The sequence below is a fragment of the Mytilus galloprovincialis genome, chromosome 2 (genome assembly GCF_965363235.1).
Source record: "Mytilus galloprovincialis chromosome 2, xbMytGall1.hap1.1, whole genome shotgun sequence".
In the NCBI taxonomy this organism is placed as follows: Eukaryota; Metazoa; Mollusca; class Bivalvia; order Mytilida; family Mytilidae; genus Mytilus; species Mytilus galloprovincialis.
This window is the reverse complement of record NC_134839.1, coordinates 82,095,269-82,112,408: the sequence shown is the minus strand read 5'-3', so window position 1 is coordinate 82,112,408 and position 17,140 is coordinate 82,095,269.

Here is a 17,140-nt window from a genome sequence, read left to right as displayed (position 1 = left end):
TTGTTTGATTGTTCGTTGTCATAATTTAAATATAGTACTAATGAATAAAATGTGTGGTATGAATAACATTTGAATAAGGCTTGTATTAAATATTGGAATGAGGTTTTAATCAATTTTCAACAGTAACGCGTAACATAATTTGTGCGTGATTAAAATCGATGAACATGAATTTGACAGCTAAGGGGCACTAGCTGTCAACTTCGTGGTCACCGATTTGACACAAACTCTCATATTTGATTCGTATATAATAGTGTAAAACATTTATCCAAACTACCAAAAGTCTAAAATAAACAGTTTACAGAGCATGGGGTAGATAATATGTAGGTTTGTGTCGTGTGTATTTTAGTCCAGACGCCATCTAATTAACTATCGATTTGACCTCAGATGACCATATAAGCGATGTAAACATGAATGAAGATATGAATAGATGAAACCAACACGTGCAATTGGATTTTTGTTAGGTCTGTTTGAGTTTATTTTATAGATTAAAAATATATGTTTCTCATTGTTTTAACCGTATAAGAATGATTTTATATTGATCGAATCAGTATTCAAATGATTTACCGTAGTTTCACTTTCATTGTTGACATTCTTTTTCTTTAAACAGTTTAACAGGTAAAATTCAATTAACAAATTCTGATCTACTGGCATTCAACACCAAATTACTTACTTGATGTATATTGATACCTGAACCCAACAAATTGCTTTATTGATCACGATGCTGTTGTCTAGATATTTGCCAGATTAGCCTTTACAAAAATAAGTATTAAAGGTTGTTTTTCAATATTCCCGTTGTTTTTGCAGTCAACATGACTCTTCAATAAATATAAAGAAGAACCAGACTTTCATAAAAGAAAAATAAGAATATGATCGCCAATGACTCAACTCCAAAATAGACCAAATGACACAGAAACTAACAACTATATGTTACCATATGGCCTTCAAAAATGAGCAAAGCCCGTACCGCATAGCTATCAAAGACCCAAAATGTAAATGTAAAAACAATTTATGCACGAAATCATGACCGGAAAACAAATATGTTTTACAGCATCAAACGACAACCACTGAATGAATCCTGACTTGGGACAGGCACATATATAATGTGGTGGGTTTAAACTTATTCGAAGACACCAACCCTCCTAATATCCTGGAACAGTGATAAAACAGTACAACATAAGAATAAACTATTAAATTTTAGTGGAAAAAAAACTTCTAACATCAGTTACGTACAAACAAAAATACATCTAACAAACAAAAAAAAAACTCAGTGCTATGGCATTAGGATATTCATCAAAAACTGCGATGAATATAGGATAATTATCAAGAACCTGCTATGACTAAAGGATATTCATCAAGTGACTGCTATCATCCGGATTATAGGATATTCATCAAGTAACTGCTTTGACTATGTGATTTTATCAAGTAACTGCTATGATTATAGATTACTTATCAAGTACATGCTATAACTATAGGTTATTCATTAAGTTTCTGCTATGACTGACTGTCAAGCTCAAGACCTACCAGAAACCAATATTGTTCATGTCATTGACGGAAGATCTCTATTATAAGAATACCGTGGATTAAAGGTCAGACATTTTCTCAAATTTGTATGAGGTACATAGCTCATATCAGAAAACTATTTTCCAACCCAACAGTAGTCATATATGGCTATAATAGTTCATCAACAAAAGACATCACTGACTTGAGAAGAAGCATATAGGATATCAATCGAACACAATCACATTCACAAGAGACATGCCACTACGAATTAAGAAAGAAACATTTCTCTTAAACCAATCTAACAAACAAAGATTTGTTGAAATTCTGATTGATACATTTCAAGAACATAGCATCGAGGCAATACAAGCCAAGGAAGATGCAGACTTACTTATAGTTAGGACAGCTGTAGAAAAATCAAACAGACAAGAAGTTGTGATATACGGAGAAGACACTGACTTGTTGATACTACTTTGTCATCTTGCAGAAAAGAATTCTCATTGCATATTCTTTACCACTGACAAGCAAAGTGCGATGAAAAATTCAAAGGTTTGGAATATACAAAAATCACAAGAAGTTCTTGGTGAAGATGTATGCCATCAACTTCCGTTTGTTCATGCCATTACTGGTTGTGACACGACAAGCCGATTGCATCGAATAGGTAAACCTGTCGTATTGAAGAAAATAAATTTAGACCTTCATCTCCAGACTCAAGGAGAAGTTTTCTAATGGAGTCAATGGGAAAAGATGACGTTTGCAAAGCTGGTGAAGAAGCACTAGTAAACTTGTATAACGGCATGCCCTTAGCAGGACTTGACATACTTCGTTGGAGAAAGTGCACCACCAAAACGATGGCACTTAACAGATCATCTATAGTGCAAGTTCAGACTCTCCCACCAACTTCTGATGCTGCGAAGTTTCATTCGATGCGAGTTTATCTTCAGTGTCAATACTGGAGGGAAAAAACCGCGGAGGAAATAGACCCCCTGCAATGGGATTGGACTTTGAAAAATGAAAAACTCTTTCCAATTGAAATGACAAATCAGCCAGCACCTGAATTCCTTTTGAAGATAATTCACTGTAATTGCAAGACTGATTGTGACAACCGTAGGTGTAGCTGCCGCAAGAATGTCATTCCTTGCTCCAGTGGTTGTGGGGAGTGCAGGGGAATAAATTGTTCAAATTTCTATACTCGAACTAGAGGAACTTGATGTTGAAGAAAATGAGGACACTTGACTATATAATTGTCTGTTGTTGCTAAATTTGATAAAAAGTTGACTAATAATAAGGCAATCACTAAACTATTCTTGGTAAAAAAAAAATCGATTTTTCAACATTTTTTTAGCGATTACCAAATTCATCAAATGCATTATTGCAGTACACAACAAACATACTTTGATAGTAGATAAAGAGATCAGATATAATGAGGTAAATACAGTTTTAAAAGTTTAATCATGGTTAAATATGACAAATAGTAAAATTCGGCTTTCAAACGAAAAAAAAACCATCAAAATCTTAAAACTTTGATTTTTTCCCCGGTTTTAGCTGTTTTTTATGATGTTTTTCAGTGTAATAATGATAATATATAAACAAATTGATTGCAGATAAATGTCTTACTATCTTTTAATAATTCATTCATTAAGGTTCTGCATTCTAGAGAAAAAAGAATCAGCATTAGTTAAAAAAAACACTGAATTTTAGAGTTTTCCATATTTTCCGCAGTTTTAGTTTCAAAATCTTTTTTTTTTACCCAAAAATGACCCTTATCCGCAAAATATATTTTTGTATATTTTTACTATGTGATGTATATGTATATAAACTTTGGTTTTTACCATTAAAATCTTTTGTTGCAATTAGTTTGAGGTTGACCCTTATTTAGAACAAATTGACTAAACTATCAACGCAAAACCTGGTTCACACCAAACAGCAATTCTATATAGTCCATATCAATCATGACAATAAACATTAACAATTATTATACTTCCTGTGAGAATGTCCTTCTATAGTAAAATTGCTCTATTTTGGCATAGTTTTGAAAAGAAATATATAGCGTTACCTGCACTATGCGAAAATAGTATGCCTTCCTGTTGCAACAGACTATTGATTTTCACGTCAATCATTGTCAATTTCACGTGCAAAGGCGGAGCTAAGTTGCTTTGACAAACAAGTGGGTTGGATTTATTAGCCTGACAATTAATTAACTATTACAATTGAACAATAAGGGGGAAATAGTCGATACCATTTAAAATCTGACATTTTAAGAGACTTTAAAATACTCTAGTTTCTGTAAGAACGTTTTTGTTTACTTCTGTTTACTGCCGTTGAAGCCAAAATTGTTTGAATACTTTAGAAGTCATTTGTTGCAGATAAATAGTTATGACCACATCACTGTTTTTTTTGTAAGTTATTGCATACTAAGGAAAGTGTTAATGAGGATGAAATGGAAGGGGTATGGAGTAAACCTTGTTAAGACAAAATCCAAAACAATACCGGGCAATCAAAGCTATGACACGATGCCTTTTTGGTACTTCTTCATCTTGAAGTCAACATGACTTCATGCCTTCAACAAGAGCAAAATAAAGGTACCTCATAGCAAGTTTAAGACAACCTTTAGCACCAACTTAAGCAGAGTTCTACTTGTTTAACTAGTCAATAATGATGCTTTTGAATCTTTTGAATCTTATTTTCATCCCTTAATGGACCTCTGATTGTGGAGAAAATGTTCCATGATGAAATTGATATTATACAAAATATAGCTATGTTATTATATTTCGTAAATAAACACGAATAGTTGCAGTATAAATACATGTATATGCAGAGTTACATAAAGGGCAGTTTTTTTACATTGAAATACACTACTATTCAAAATAGTTAACAGTCAGTATAATAATGATATTAATGTTGTGTTTAACATTGACTATGGAAAATAGTAGCCAGGGTTTGAGACAATAGTGCACTCCCCTTCGGGTCGTGCACTATTGTCTCTCACCCTGGCTACTATTTTCGCATAGTCAATGTTAAACACAACATTATTATATAAATACAACTTACTAATAATCCTGACTATATGTATTACATGAACTGGTTGCCATCACAAATGAAAATATAAATATTCAAACTAACAAAAGCTTGATTACACGTGCAACCAAATATGAAGCACTAAAGGCTAATACTAATATGAAGCTCTCATCTATAAAAAAAAACTGTCAAGATTATAAACCATGATAAGTGATATATTAAAAAATATAAGAAGACAGGTGACAACATGTTAAAGAAAATTATTTGCAATTAATATTTTACAAATTAGTGGAAAAAAGCGCTATGTATTCATATTGCTTGGAGTGCAATATTCCAATAAAAATAACCTAGTATACTCACAAACCACTGATCTCAATGTAATCAGCTAAAATACGGCAAGCTTTTTAGAAAAGCTATTACTTGTATATCTCTACCCTTACTGATATGGTTATTGTTATCATAAGGCAGCTGTGACGTTCCATAATTCTACACAAAATATTTATCAAACTAAAAACACATATAATCCATTAACATATATGCATAAATATTAGTTTTTTTACTCTCCAAAAATGTTTCTTGAAGACAAAAAAAATCTCGTTTCAATCTTACTACAAGAAAGAGGTGCGTATCCAATGAATTTAAACAAAAATCTGAATGAACTTTATTCAAGATATTTTTATAGTAGTTATGCTACTGTTGATAAATACTTCGTTAAGTGAGTAGCTGGTCTGTTTGATCTTAAATTTTGCTTGCGTATTCTTGTGTACAACAGTTAATTTATAATTATGACCATATCACATAGCCAGAAATTAGTAGTGCTTTTGCTAATTAAAATTCATAATATGTAATTGATGTACCACGTGATAATAGTTAAACTGGACTGGCTTGATATCATTAAAATCTTTAAAACACGGATATTATAAGTTGCCCGTCACAGAGTCCTTGTTTATAATCACTCTGATATTTCCGTAAAGTTGTCGAAATCAAAACATTGAACGCGAATTTAGTGAATTTTTCGTGTTTTCGTGAGTTTATTCTTCTTGAGATAGGGTCATTTTAACTTAACGTGGGAACCTAGAGTTCAACGACTACACATACAAGGTTTGGACTTGCGTATTCTTTGGACATTCAAGTTTCAAGTTTCACCCTAGTCCAAATAATTATGACGTCTGGCAAGGCTATTTTATTTTTTTTTCTGGGACGCCTTCCTACGTCCCAGAAAAAAAATTAAAATAGCCTTGCCAGACGTCATAACTATTTGGACTAGTTTCACCCAGGCAACCTGTTTTTCTGATGACCTTGTAAGCCAATTTTGAACACGAAGTTTGCAAATTTTACGTTTCTGCCAGTTTAGCCTGTATTTTATACTGCAATGTTAAAAGGCTCTTGCTTCGTTTTTTAAAATAGCTCAGGAACCTTGATTTTTGCAACAACAGTCATTATGTTTTGTTTAAATGGTGTATATGTAAGACATAATAGTACGTGTACTGTAAAAAAAAGTGTCCATGAGGACAGTTTTTCATAGAATTTGGGTATTTAATAATGTCCATTGCCATTGAATAGTGTCCCTCAAATGGACAGATTTTTACTGCAAAAGATATGAAATAGTGTCCACCCACAGGACAAATTTTCATAATAGTTTCTATTAAATTGTGTCCTCCAAGGGAAGTAATACAAAGGTCATTAAAAAGTTTTATTATACTTGAATTTAATTAAAATGTGAAGGATTGATGCGAAATTGAATAATATACAAAATTAATGTAAACAAACAAATAATGGATGGAAGTGAATATAGAGAAATTTAAGTTCTAAGAAATTTCCGGAAAATGATTAAATGACAATGATAGAATAACAATAAGAAGGAAGTTTAAATCTGAAGATCTTTACTATATGTATTATGTCAGAGAAGAAGGCAATTAAAAATAAATAACAATGTCCATTGCCATGAAATATTGTCTCCCAAGTGAACAGCATTTTACAGCAACAGTTATGAAAAATGGTCCATCTACAGAACACATTTTTGTAGTGAATGTTAATAAATTGTGTCCCCAAGGAAAATAATACTGACAGCATCTGTTACTTATTTGAGTTTGAAGTATACATGTATATATTATATTAAAAGATAGATACGAAGATAAGGATGATATGAGTGCCAATGAGACAACTCTATGTCAAAGTAACAATTAATTAAAGGTCGCAATTAAAAGTTAAAATGCGTCCAGTAATAACAAGGCAATGAATATCATTTAATACTTTAATCATATCAAAAAATGCCCTGGCGGACACAATGTCCTGTGAAAAAATGTCCCCCTGGACAATATTATGGTTGTGAATCATGTCCATGTTCATGGACACTTTTTCATACCTGAGGACATATTTTCATAGGAAATTGTGTCCAGGACACATTTAAATAAGTATATATTGTCCATGGACAGTATTTACTGTGAAAATGTGTCCAGTGGACATTTTTTCATGAGGGACATTATTAAATCCTACATATATTGTTAGGTATATTTATTTTTTGCCCCGTCAACCTGTCTATCACTTAAATTAAAGTTTAAAACAGACATTTTTCAAAATTCCCTATCATTTTAATATAATTTCCGTGACCCGTATCCGATTTCTTTTGTATAATATTCAAATAAACAAAGTGGCGTTGATTTTTGGATATGAATGATAATTCATGTCAGCACAGAATTTGAATACTGAGCTGGTGGTACCCTCGGGGAACACAAACTCCACCATTAGTGATATCGACCCAATGGTTGTATATAAACTCATCATAGATACCAGGATTGAAGCCAGAGCCAGGAATCATAGCTATTGTGGAGGGAGATATCCTTAATTTCAAATCTTTACTTCAATTTTATTACTTAAATTTCATAAGAGGACAGGTACTGAGCTGCTGCTAGTTCTGGGACAAACGGTTTACCAGCAGATTATATAAATATTTTAGCACCATTGGTAATAATAAAATAAAAATATGCTAGACTCTACACCAGATATACATTTCGACAAACAATCATCTTTCTCTGCGATGATTTTCGAAGCAAACTTTTTTGAAAGTCCAACATTTAATAACGTAATATCAATTGGTAAAATTGGTAAAAATCTGGTCCTAATATAAATATATAAACAAGTATAAATTGAAAACAAGGTCCAAACCTAGGATTGAACTGGATAAAAATCTCAACTTTAATACGTGGACAGGCAAAACAAATCTCTTGGAAGAGGGGTCTAAATACAACACAAAAACATTTTCCAAAAGACCAAAAAAGTACAAAAGTATATTTGAACAAAACGCATTTGACTAGCAGGTCGAACAACAGATGTGCTAAAAACCCTGCTGACTGCCATTGGCGGTTGCAAAATAAACGAACCATCAGATGTAACAAAATGGATATTTACAACTTAATTTAATACCAAACAAAAAACAATAAACTTACGGAAAAGATGGTTTACCGCAAACACGAGGTGCTAAAATTAGTATATATTTCTATTCTCAATTTTATATCTAAATTTCGACAATTAATGTCTCTTCAGTGATGTTAGGGATCGAAACGGTGTTTGGAAGGGCCATATAATTTATCTCAATTTAGGATAGATTCTTGAATTTAGATCAGTCGAAATAGGATGAACGGATCATATAAACCCGAAGGTGAAAGATAATACAAGCTCAATCGGAAAATGTAAACAAGTCTCAATTGAAAACAACATCCCAACATATGAATGCGTTGGATAAAAATCGCAATTTGTATACGTATTTATGCAAAAAATCTCTGGTAGAGGGGTCCAAATACAGAACAAGTAACATTTTATAAAAGACCAAAAAAGTGAATAAGTATATTTCAACAAAATGCATTTGACTAGCTGGTTAAATAACAGATGTTCTTAAGTCCTGCTGACTGCCATTGTCGATTGCCAAAAAAAAAAAAAAATGACCATATGTAACAAAATATATCTTATTATTTGTTTATTACCAAACAGAAAAGATGGTAAACCACAAAGATGAGGTGCAAAAATTTCTACACCATATCCGGATTTCGACAATAAATAACTCTTAAGAGATGTTAGGAATCGAGAAAGTATTTGGAAGGTTATATAGTTTGCCTAAATTTATGATAGGCTTGAATTTTGAAAGCGTCGAAATAGGATGAATGAATCATATAAACCCGAAGGCAAATATGGGTAATACAAGCCAAAACGATAAAAAAAAAACAAGGCTAAATTGAAAACAACGTTCAAACCTATGATTGCGTTTGAATCAATCCACATTTCAGTGATTAATAACGAATCTAGAAACGCATGCACGTTTACTATACGGACTTCATTAACAGGGGTGTGGAAAACAGCAGATTAAAGGACAAACGCTCGGTTTAAAATGTTACTACAATTGAATAATTTTGACATTAACAATTGGTTGACCAATACGATGTGTCTATGACCCAATTGATTGTCAATGGCAGTTGGTGCACAGTTGGCAGTAGATGTTTACCATGTCGTCTCACCCAATCTCGGCTCGTTTTTGACTTTATGCGAATCCCTCATTTATTTCCCTTGATTTGTTTCTTCTTAAGTTAATGGATATGTTTATTTTCGATTTATGAGTTTGACTGTTGTTATGATATTGTAATTATGTTATGTAAATGATATTGTAATTATTGTATTTATTTATGTTGGCCTGATTTGTATTGTGTGGCCTGATAGTTGTTTACAGAATAATCTTAGAACTGTGCAGTTTAGAAATCACTGGAACAATTACAGAATGATTGGAACTTTCCAGAATGATCCTAATAAAAGATGCGTTATATAAACTTCTACATTTTACTAGAAACTTCTATTGTAACTTTCTAGGATGTTCCATTATAGACTGTTCTAGAATCTTCCATGACAAGTATATATATACAGACACTAAAGTTAAACTCTCACTCTTGGATTTGGACTTAGACATCGATAGACATTAGCATTCACAGCATTTGGATTGACACTTTTATTCTACAAACAACATCATACTGGATTGTGACCTTAGTAGTGAACGTAATATTGAGATTGGATTCCGAAAGATATCCGGATACAGATAAAGATAAAAGATTGGACTCATATTTTGACAGTTAAGTTGACAGTAATATTTGTGTAATACTTCTTGTAAACTTTTGTATAATAAATATTGTTAAATTTTATTATTGATTTGTGTCTTTTGTTGGCTACAATTTAAAGGCGATTTCTGGCCGTAACAGAAATTGGGGGCTCGTCCGGGATTACGAAAATATCTTATTCAAAATTTATCCAGTATTTAATTATAACTAGCCAACAAAATTCTACAAAATGGCATTTGATGCCGGTAAATTTTTGAAAACGCCAGACCTGGAGGGGTTTGATAATTTAAAGAAAGAGGAATTAGTGTTGCTTGCTAAACATCTGAAATTAGATTTTAAAGTATCTATGAGAAAACAAATTATAAAAAATTTGGTTATAGACAAATTAGTTGACGCAGAAATTTTAGGTGAAGAGGCTCTTGAACTTAAGGTCGAAAATATTGACGCCTTTAAATTAAAACAGCTGGAATTAGAACATGAACTCAAATTAAAAGAACTGGAGATAAGAAAAGAAGATGAATTTAAATTAAAAGAACTGGAAATGAAAGAGATGGAGAAAAGAAAAGAAGATGAACTTAAATTAAAACAGGCAGAACTGGAAATGAAAGAAAGGTTGGAAATGGATAAAAAAGAAAAAGAAGATGTATTTAAATTAAAAGAACTTGAAATGAAGGAAAGGCTAGAGATGGAGAAAATGAAAATTGAAATGGTCAAGGAAGAAAGCAACACTAAAGTCCAGCCGAAATCAGAATATTTTGATGCAGCAAAAAATATACGTTTGGTTCCCAGATTTTGTGAAAAAACTCGATAAATATTTTCCACAGTTTGAGAAAATTGCTCATAATTTGAATTGGCCAAAGCCATATTGGACTACAATGCTACAAAGTGTTTTTGAAGGAAAGGCCGCTGAAATATACTCCGCACTTCCTACAGAAAAAAGTTCCGATTATGACACGGTGAAACAGGAAGTTTTGAAAGCTTATGAGCTAGTACCAGAAGCATATAGACAGAAATTTAGATCTTATAAAAAGTTTGATTCGCAAACCTATGTGGAATTTGCTCGGGAAAAAGAAGATTTATTTGATAAATGGCTTACTTCAAAGAAAACAGACAACAATTTTGATAACCTAAGACAATTGATGTTATTAGAAGAGTTCAAACAATGTGTTCATTTAGACTTAAAAACACATTTAGACGACAAAACTGTTGGGACAATACATGATGCAGCTGTAATTTCAGATAATTATACCCTTTCACATAAAAGAAGTTTCAAGGGTCAAAATGTTAATAATTCAAGTGGAAATTACAAAAATCAAAGCACTGAGCGTACTGATAGTAAGCCAGTTGCACAGAATAAGAGTCAGTCCAGTTTTAATATGTCTAGTCATAAATTTGATACTTTTGAGAAGAAGTCACTGATTTGTGCTTATTGTAAGAAGAATGGTCACCTGATGGCTGATTGTTTTAGACTCCAGAAGAAGAATGAACGAGATAATAAGCCGAAGTCCAGTGCGTGTACGACACCTTATATTACCAGTACGTTGGAATGTCCTGCGAGTCAGGCTTTTAAGTCCAGTTTTTGTGATTACATGGAGGAATATAAACCCTTTATGTCTGATGGGTTTATTTCTATTGTTGGTGATACCACTTTTCAGCCTATTAAGATTTTACGGGACACTGGAGCTTCTCAGTCTTTATTGTCAGAAGGTGTGTTGCCTTTGTCCGAGAAGACTTCTGTTGGTGCCTCCGTTTTGTTACAAGGTGTAGAGTTAGGTTGTATAGATGTTCCTCTCCATCGTATTTATCTGAAGTCAGATTTGATAACTGGACCAGTTATTGTAGGTGTTCGTCCTAATCTCCCTGTAGAGGGTGTTACATTATTGCTAGGAAATGATCTAGCTAGGAACAAAGTGGTTGCTGAACCAATTGTTACCAGTGAACCAGTGGTGGATGTTAAATCACCTGAAGATGTTGCTGAATTGTATCCAGCTTGTGTTGTTTCTAGGGCGATGGCTAGAAAACAACAAGATGAGAATTTGCAAGAAGACCAGTTTGATTACATGGACCTTTCTGACACTTTCCTAGCTGACATTGAAGGTCCTGGTAGCTCAGAAAAGGCCATAATAAGACCACCTAGTGTTAACAAGAATGTTATTATGCCATGGCCAAACGTAAACAGCCATTCATTAGACCGAAAGAATTTATTCGAAGAACAACATAAAGACCCTGAGGTTCTTCAGCTCAACCAGCGGGCTCAACCACAGGAGGAAGCAGACAAAGTGGCCGAATGCTATTACCATCAGGACGGCATTTTAATGAGGAAGTGGAGGCCTCCTGATGCTACCCCAGAGGAGGAATGGAGAGTGGTATACCAAGTGGTGGTGCCTAAAGTTTATAGGCAAGAAATTATTGGTCTTGCCCATGACACCCCCTTGGCTGGACACTTAGGTATAAGGAAGACTTGCCTTAAGATCTTGCAGCATTTCTACTGGCCCAGACTTCGAAATGATGTCGCAGAATACTGCAAATCATGCCATATATGCCAGGTTGTTGGTAAGCCTAACCAGAAAATACCGCCAGCACCACTTCTGCCTATTCCAGCCTTTGACGAACCTTTCAGCAGAATTCTAATTGACTGCGTTGGACCTTTACCAAAGACCAAAACTGGAAATGCGTATTTATTGACAATCATGTGTACATCCATTCGCTTTCCTGAGGCTATTCCGCTAAGAAATATCAAGACACCTACTATTGTCAAAGCACTTATCAAATTTTTCACGTTAGTAGGACTTCCTAAGTCTATACAGTCCGACCAGGGATCAAATTTCATGTCAGGTCTATTTCAGCAAGTCGTGTACCAGTTAGGGATTGCTCAGTATAGATCAAGTGCGTACCATCCAGAATCTCAAGGTGCCTTAGAACGTTTTCATCAAACATTGAAGAACATGATTAGAACTTTTTGTCTTCAATTTGACAGAGACTGGGATGATGGAGTTCACTTTCTACTTTTTGCCGTTCGAGAGGCTGTTCAAGAATCCCTTGCATTTAGTCCCTTTGAGTTGGTATTTGGCCATACTGTAAGGGGACCGTTAAAACTGATTAAGGAAAAGTGGCTTACTGAACATACTGACTTGAATCTTTTAGACTATGTATCTAGATTTAAAGAAAAATTGTATACTGCTTGTCAAATTGCTCAGAAAAACTTAAAAAATGTACAGAACAAGATGAAAATATGGTATGATAAAGATGCCAGGGATAGAGTTTTTGAGCCTGGTGATAGGGTACTTGTATTTTTGCCAGTTCCTGGACATCCTTTACAGGCTAAATATTGTGGTCCTTATACAATACAGAGTAAAATCAATGATTTGAATTATATTGTAAAAACTCCAGGTCGGCGTAAACAAAACAGAGTGTGTCATATTAATATGTTAAAGCCTTATTTTGAGCGTACTAATGAATGTGAGAGTAAACCAGTTGCCACTTTAGGCATGGTTAAATTTGAGAACAATCATGACAAACCAGAGGTAATTGAACCACCTTTTAGTTCTAAAACTATGGAAGAGACGGTTAGATTGAAAAATTCAGAAATTTTGTCAAATTTAGACTCAAAACTTGCACATCTGTCTTTTGATCGTAGAGAAGAAATAAAAACTTTGGTATTTTCTTTTAAAAACCTTTTTCCAGATGTGCCAAATAAAACCACTGCTGTTTGTCATGATGTTGATGTAGGAGATGCTTCTCCAATTAAGCAACATCCTTACCGGCTCAATCCACTCAAACTTGAAGCTATGAGAAAAGAAATTAAATATATGCTTGACAATGATATTATTGAGCCGAGTAACAGTGAATGGAGCTCTCCTTGTCTCCTTGTACCAAAACCAGATAAAACCTTTCGCTTCGTGACTGATTTCAGAAAAGTAAATTCAGTCTCAAAATCTGATTCCTATCCGATTCCAAGGATAGACGATTGTATTGACAACATTGGTCAAGCAAAATTTGTGAGCAAATTTGATTTGTTGAAAGGTTATTGGCAAGTTCCATTGACACAGAGAGCTCGTGAAATATCAGCTTTTGTTACACCAGATGGCTTATTTCAATATACTGTAATGCCATTTGGCCTGAAAAGTGCACCAGCTACATTTCAAAGAATGATCAATAATGTTATAAAAGATTTAAACTGTTGTTATGCTTATATTGATGATCTAATTGTATGTAGTGATAGCTGGGAACAGCATTTAACACATTTGTATGATACTTTTGATAGATTGTCACAATCAAATTTGACTGTTAATCTTGGTAAAAGTGAATTTTGTCAGGCCACTGTTGATTATTTAGGGCATACAGTTGGCCAAGGTCAAGTGAAACCTATTATGGCTAAAGTGGAAGCCATTTCCAAATTTCCTCCTCCTACAAATAGAAAACAACTTATGAGATATTTAGGCATGATTGGATTTTACAGAAAATTTTGTTCAAGTTTTGCTACTGTGGTTCAACCATTGACTCATCTTTTACGAAAAGATTCTAAATTTATCTGGAGTGAAAATTGTCAAAACGCTTTTGAAAATAGCAAATCACTTTTAATTAATAGTCCAGTTCTGATTACTCCAGACTTTGAAAAACAATTTAAACTTGCCGTTGATGCAAGCGATGTAGGAATTGGAGCTGTTTTATATCAAGAGACAGATGATAATGTTGAGAAACCTAAATCATATTTTTCCAAGAAATTAGATAAACATCAGAAAAATTATTCAACTATTGAAAAAGAGTGTTTTGCAATGTTGTCAGCACTTTAACATTTTGATGTATATTTGAATCCCACTGTATATCCTATTCTTGTTTGTACTGATCATAATCCTCTTACCTTTATACATAAAATGAGAAACAAGAATCAGAGGTTGACTAGGTGGAGTTTATTGTTACAGGAATATGATGTAATTGTAAAACATATTAAGGGTAAAGATAATGTAATAGCAGATGCTTTATCTAGAGCTTATTAAAACACTTTGTATATACTATGTATTTTTGTTCATTTTATTCATGATAAGTTTTTGTTACACTAAAACTTCTTTTAAGGGGGGAGGTGTTATGATATTGTAATTATGTTATGTAAATGATATTGTAATTATTGTATTTATTTATGTTGGCCTGATTTGTATTGTGTGGCCTGATAGTTGTTTACAGAATAATCTTAGAACTGTGCAGTTTAGAAATCACTGGAACAATTACAGAATGATTGGAACTTTCCAGAATGATCCTAATAAAAGATGCGTTATATAAACTTCTACATTTTACTAGAAACTTCTATTGTAACTTTCTAGGATGTTCCATTATAGACTGTTCTAGAATCTTCCATGACAAGTATATATATACAGACACTAAAGTTAAACTCTCACTCTTGGATTTGGACTTAGACATCGATAGACATTAGCATTCACAGCATTTGGATTGACACTTTTATTCTACAAACAACATCATACTGGATTGTGACCTTAGTAGTGAACGTAATATTGAGATTGGATTCCGAAAGATATCCGGATACAGATAAAGATAAAAGATTGGACTCATATTTTGACAGTTAAGTTGACAGTAATATTTGTGTAATACTTCTTGTAAACTTTTGTATAATAAATATTGTTAAATTTTATTATTGATTTGTGTCTTTTGTTGGCTACAATTTAAAGGCGATTTCTGGCCGTAACACTGTCCCTTTGGTATCTTTCGTCCCTCTTTTAGATTTAAACATTTGTTTAATTCTGATGCGTCCTTTTAAGTTCACGGTTTTAAATTTTCTTAAATCATACCTGCCAACTTTTGAAAATGGCCATTATGATTTTGTGACACCATTGTTATGGGTCAAATAAATTTGCGGCATTTTTTCGTGTGCTGATTTGGCTCAAGGAATAGTGGCATACTTCTTCTTTATTTGTTTTGGGTTTTTTTTGGGGGGGGGGGTGATGGCGGAATATGCTGTTTTTACCCTTATTCTTTTTAATATATTTTTTGAATATTGTACTCTTTTTATTGTGATAAACACCAGTAAGATTTCTTGATGCTTGTCTGATACATTGTAAAGAAATAAAATAAAACGTTTTGGGGATACGATTGCTTTCAAGCAATCTGTAGACTTTTACCGTTGACTCAGGGCTGCATTCCCTCACGTCAACCGTTTTATTCTAAACATTCACCAACATCTCAGATTCTTATGATTGTCTTGCTTTAAAAGGTAAAAACAAGCAAAAGGATTGAACATAAACAACTGTCCTGTAATGTTCTTCTTATAATCTTCATGTTTGATATTTCCCTTGACTTATATGCGTGTTTTTAACAACACGGAAAATCAGAATTAAGCAGTATTTATATTTAGTGTTTTTATAAATTTAGAAACACGTCAGAGGGAATTCCACCATTTTTGATAAATGCGAGAGTTCTCTGAATTCCGATAATTCTATTTCTGTCATATAAGAACTGAAGTGGAGTTTTTCTATATTTTACTGTTATGAAACTGATATTTGATACTGTATTCTTATAGAGAAATGGAGAACCATTCATCATATCATTTAATAAACGTTTTTGTTCCAAATCGCAAGTCGCGGGTTTGTTTATGTATTAATGCGCATGCGTATAGTTTTCTTGTTTTCAAGGGGTATCAGATTGAGAGGTTGCTCTGGATTCCCCGCTTCATTGATTAACTTGAAACTCATGGGATTATTTCTATGTCTGTCTGCTTTTGGGATTTATTGTTGTTGCATAATTTTAAATCGTATGCATCATTTAAATTATAAAAATAAATGTCCACATCGTAACGGGTTTAGCTATAATACCCCTTCAGCCGAAATGGAGTCTTCCATATTATCGTTTCGAGTTGTCTCCCTTCCGGAAGTATTTTCCGTCAAAATTGAAATACAGTACGACTCGTCAAGACACTCGTTAGATGTCGATAAACGTCGTATTATATTAAGAACGATCTCAATTTAAACAGAGGAGTGTGTACGGAAAGGAGTCATGCCCACTGACCCAAAGGAAATTAATATTTAAAGCGTTAGAAATGGGGTTCCTCCTAGAATTAACGGTGATAAGATACGAAGTGAAATACCTTCTCTCATTCTCAGTGACTGCTGTGGAAAATAAACTTGGAATTGATAATACAAAAAAAAAACCACAATAAGTACGTTGCTCATACACTTGTATGGTATTGTATCCGGGAATTGGCCATTTTTAAAGCTGAGTGACTATTCTGATTATTACATTTTGCATGTACAGTTGAATTAGTTTTGCAAAATAAATAATACTATCCAGCTGTACCAGGGTTGCCAAAAATGCGCGAGACTCACGCATGTTCATGCTTTTTTGCGGCAGTATCCTTGATCTATTTTTTCCCTCTTTGATTTTTTAAATTTTGGCCAAATCTCACGCATTTGCTTAATGAAAAGTTGGCAGAACTGCTATACATGTGTCAATGAAAACTATGGCAATCGTATCCCTCAGAGCATTCTGCTCTTTGATTTGATAATCTAATGACAAAAAACAAT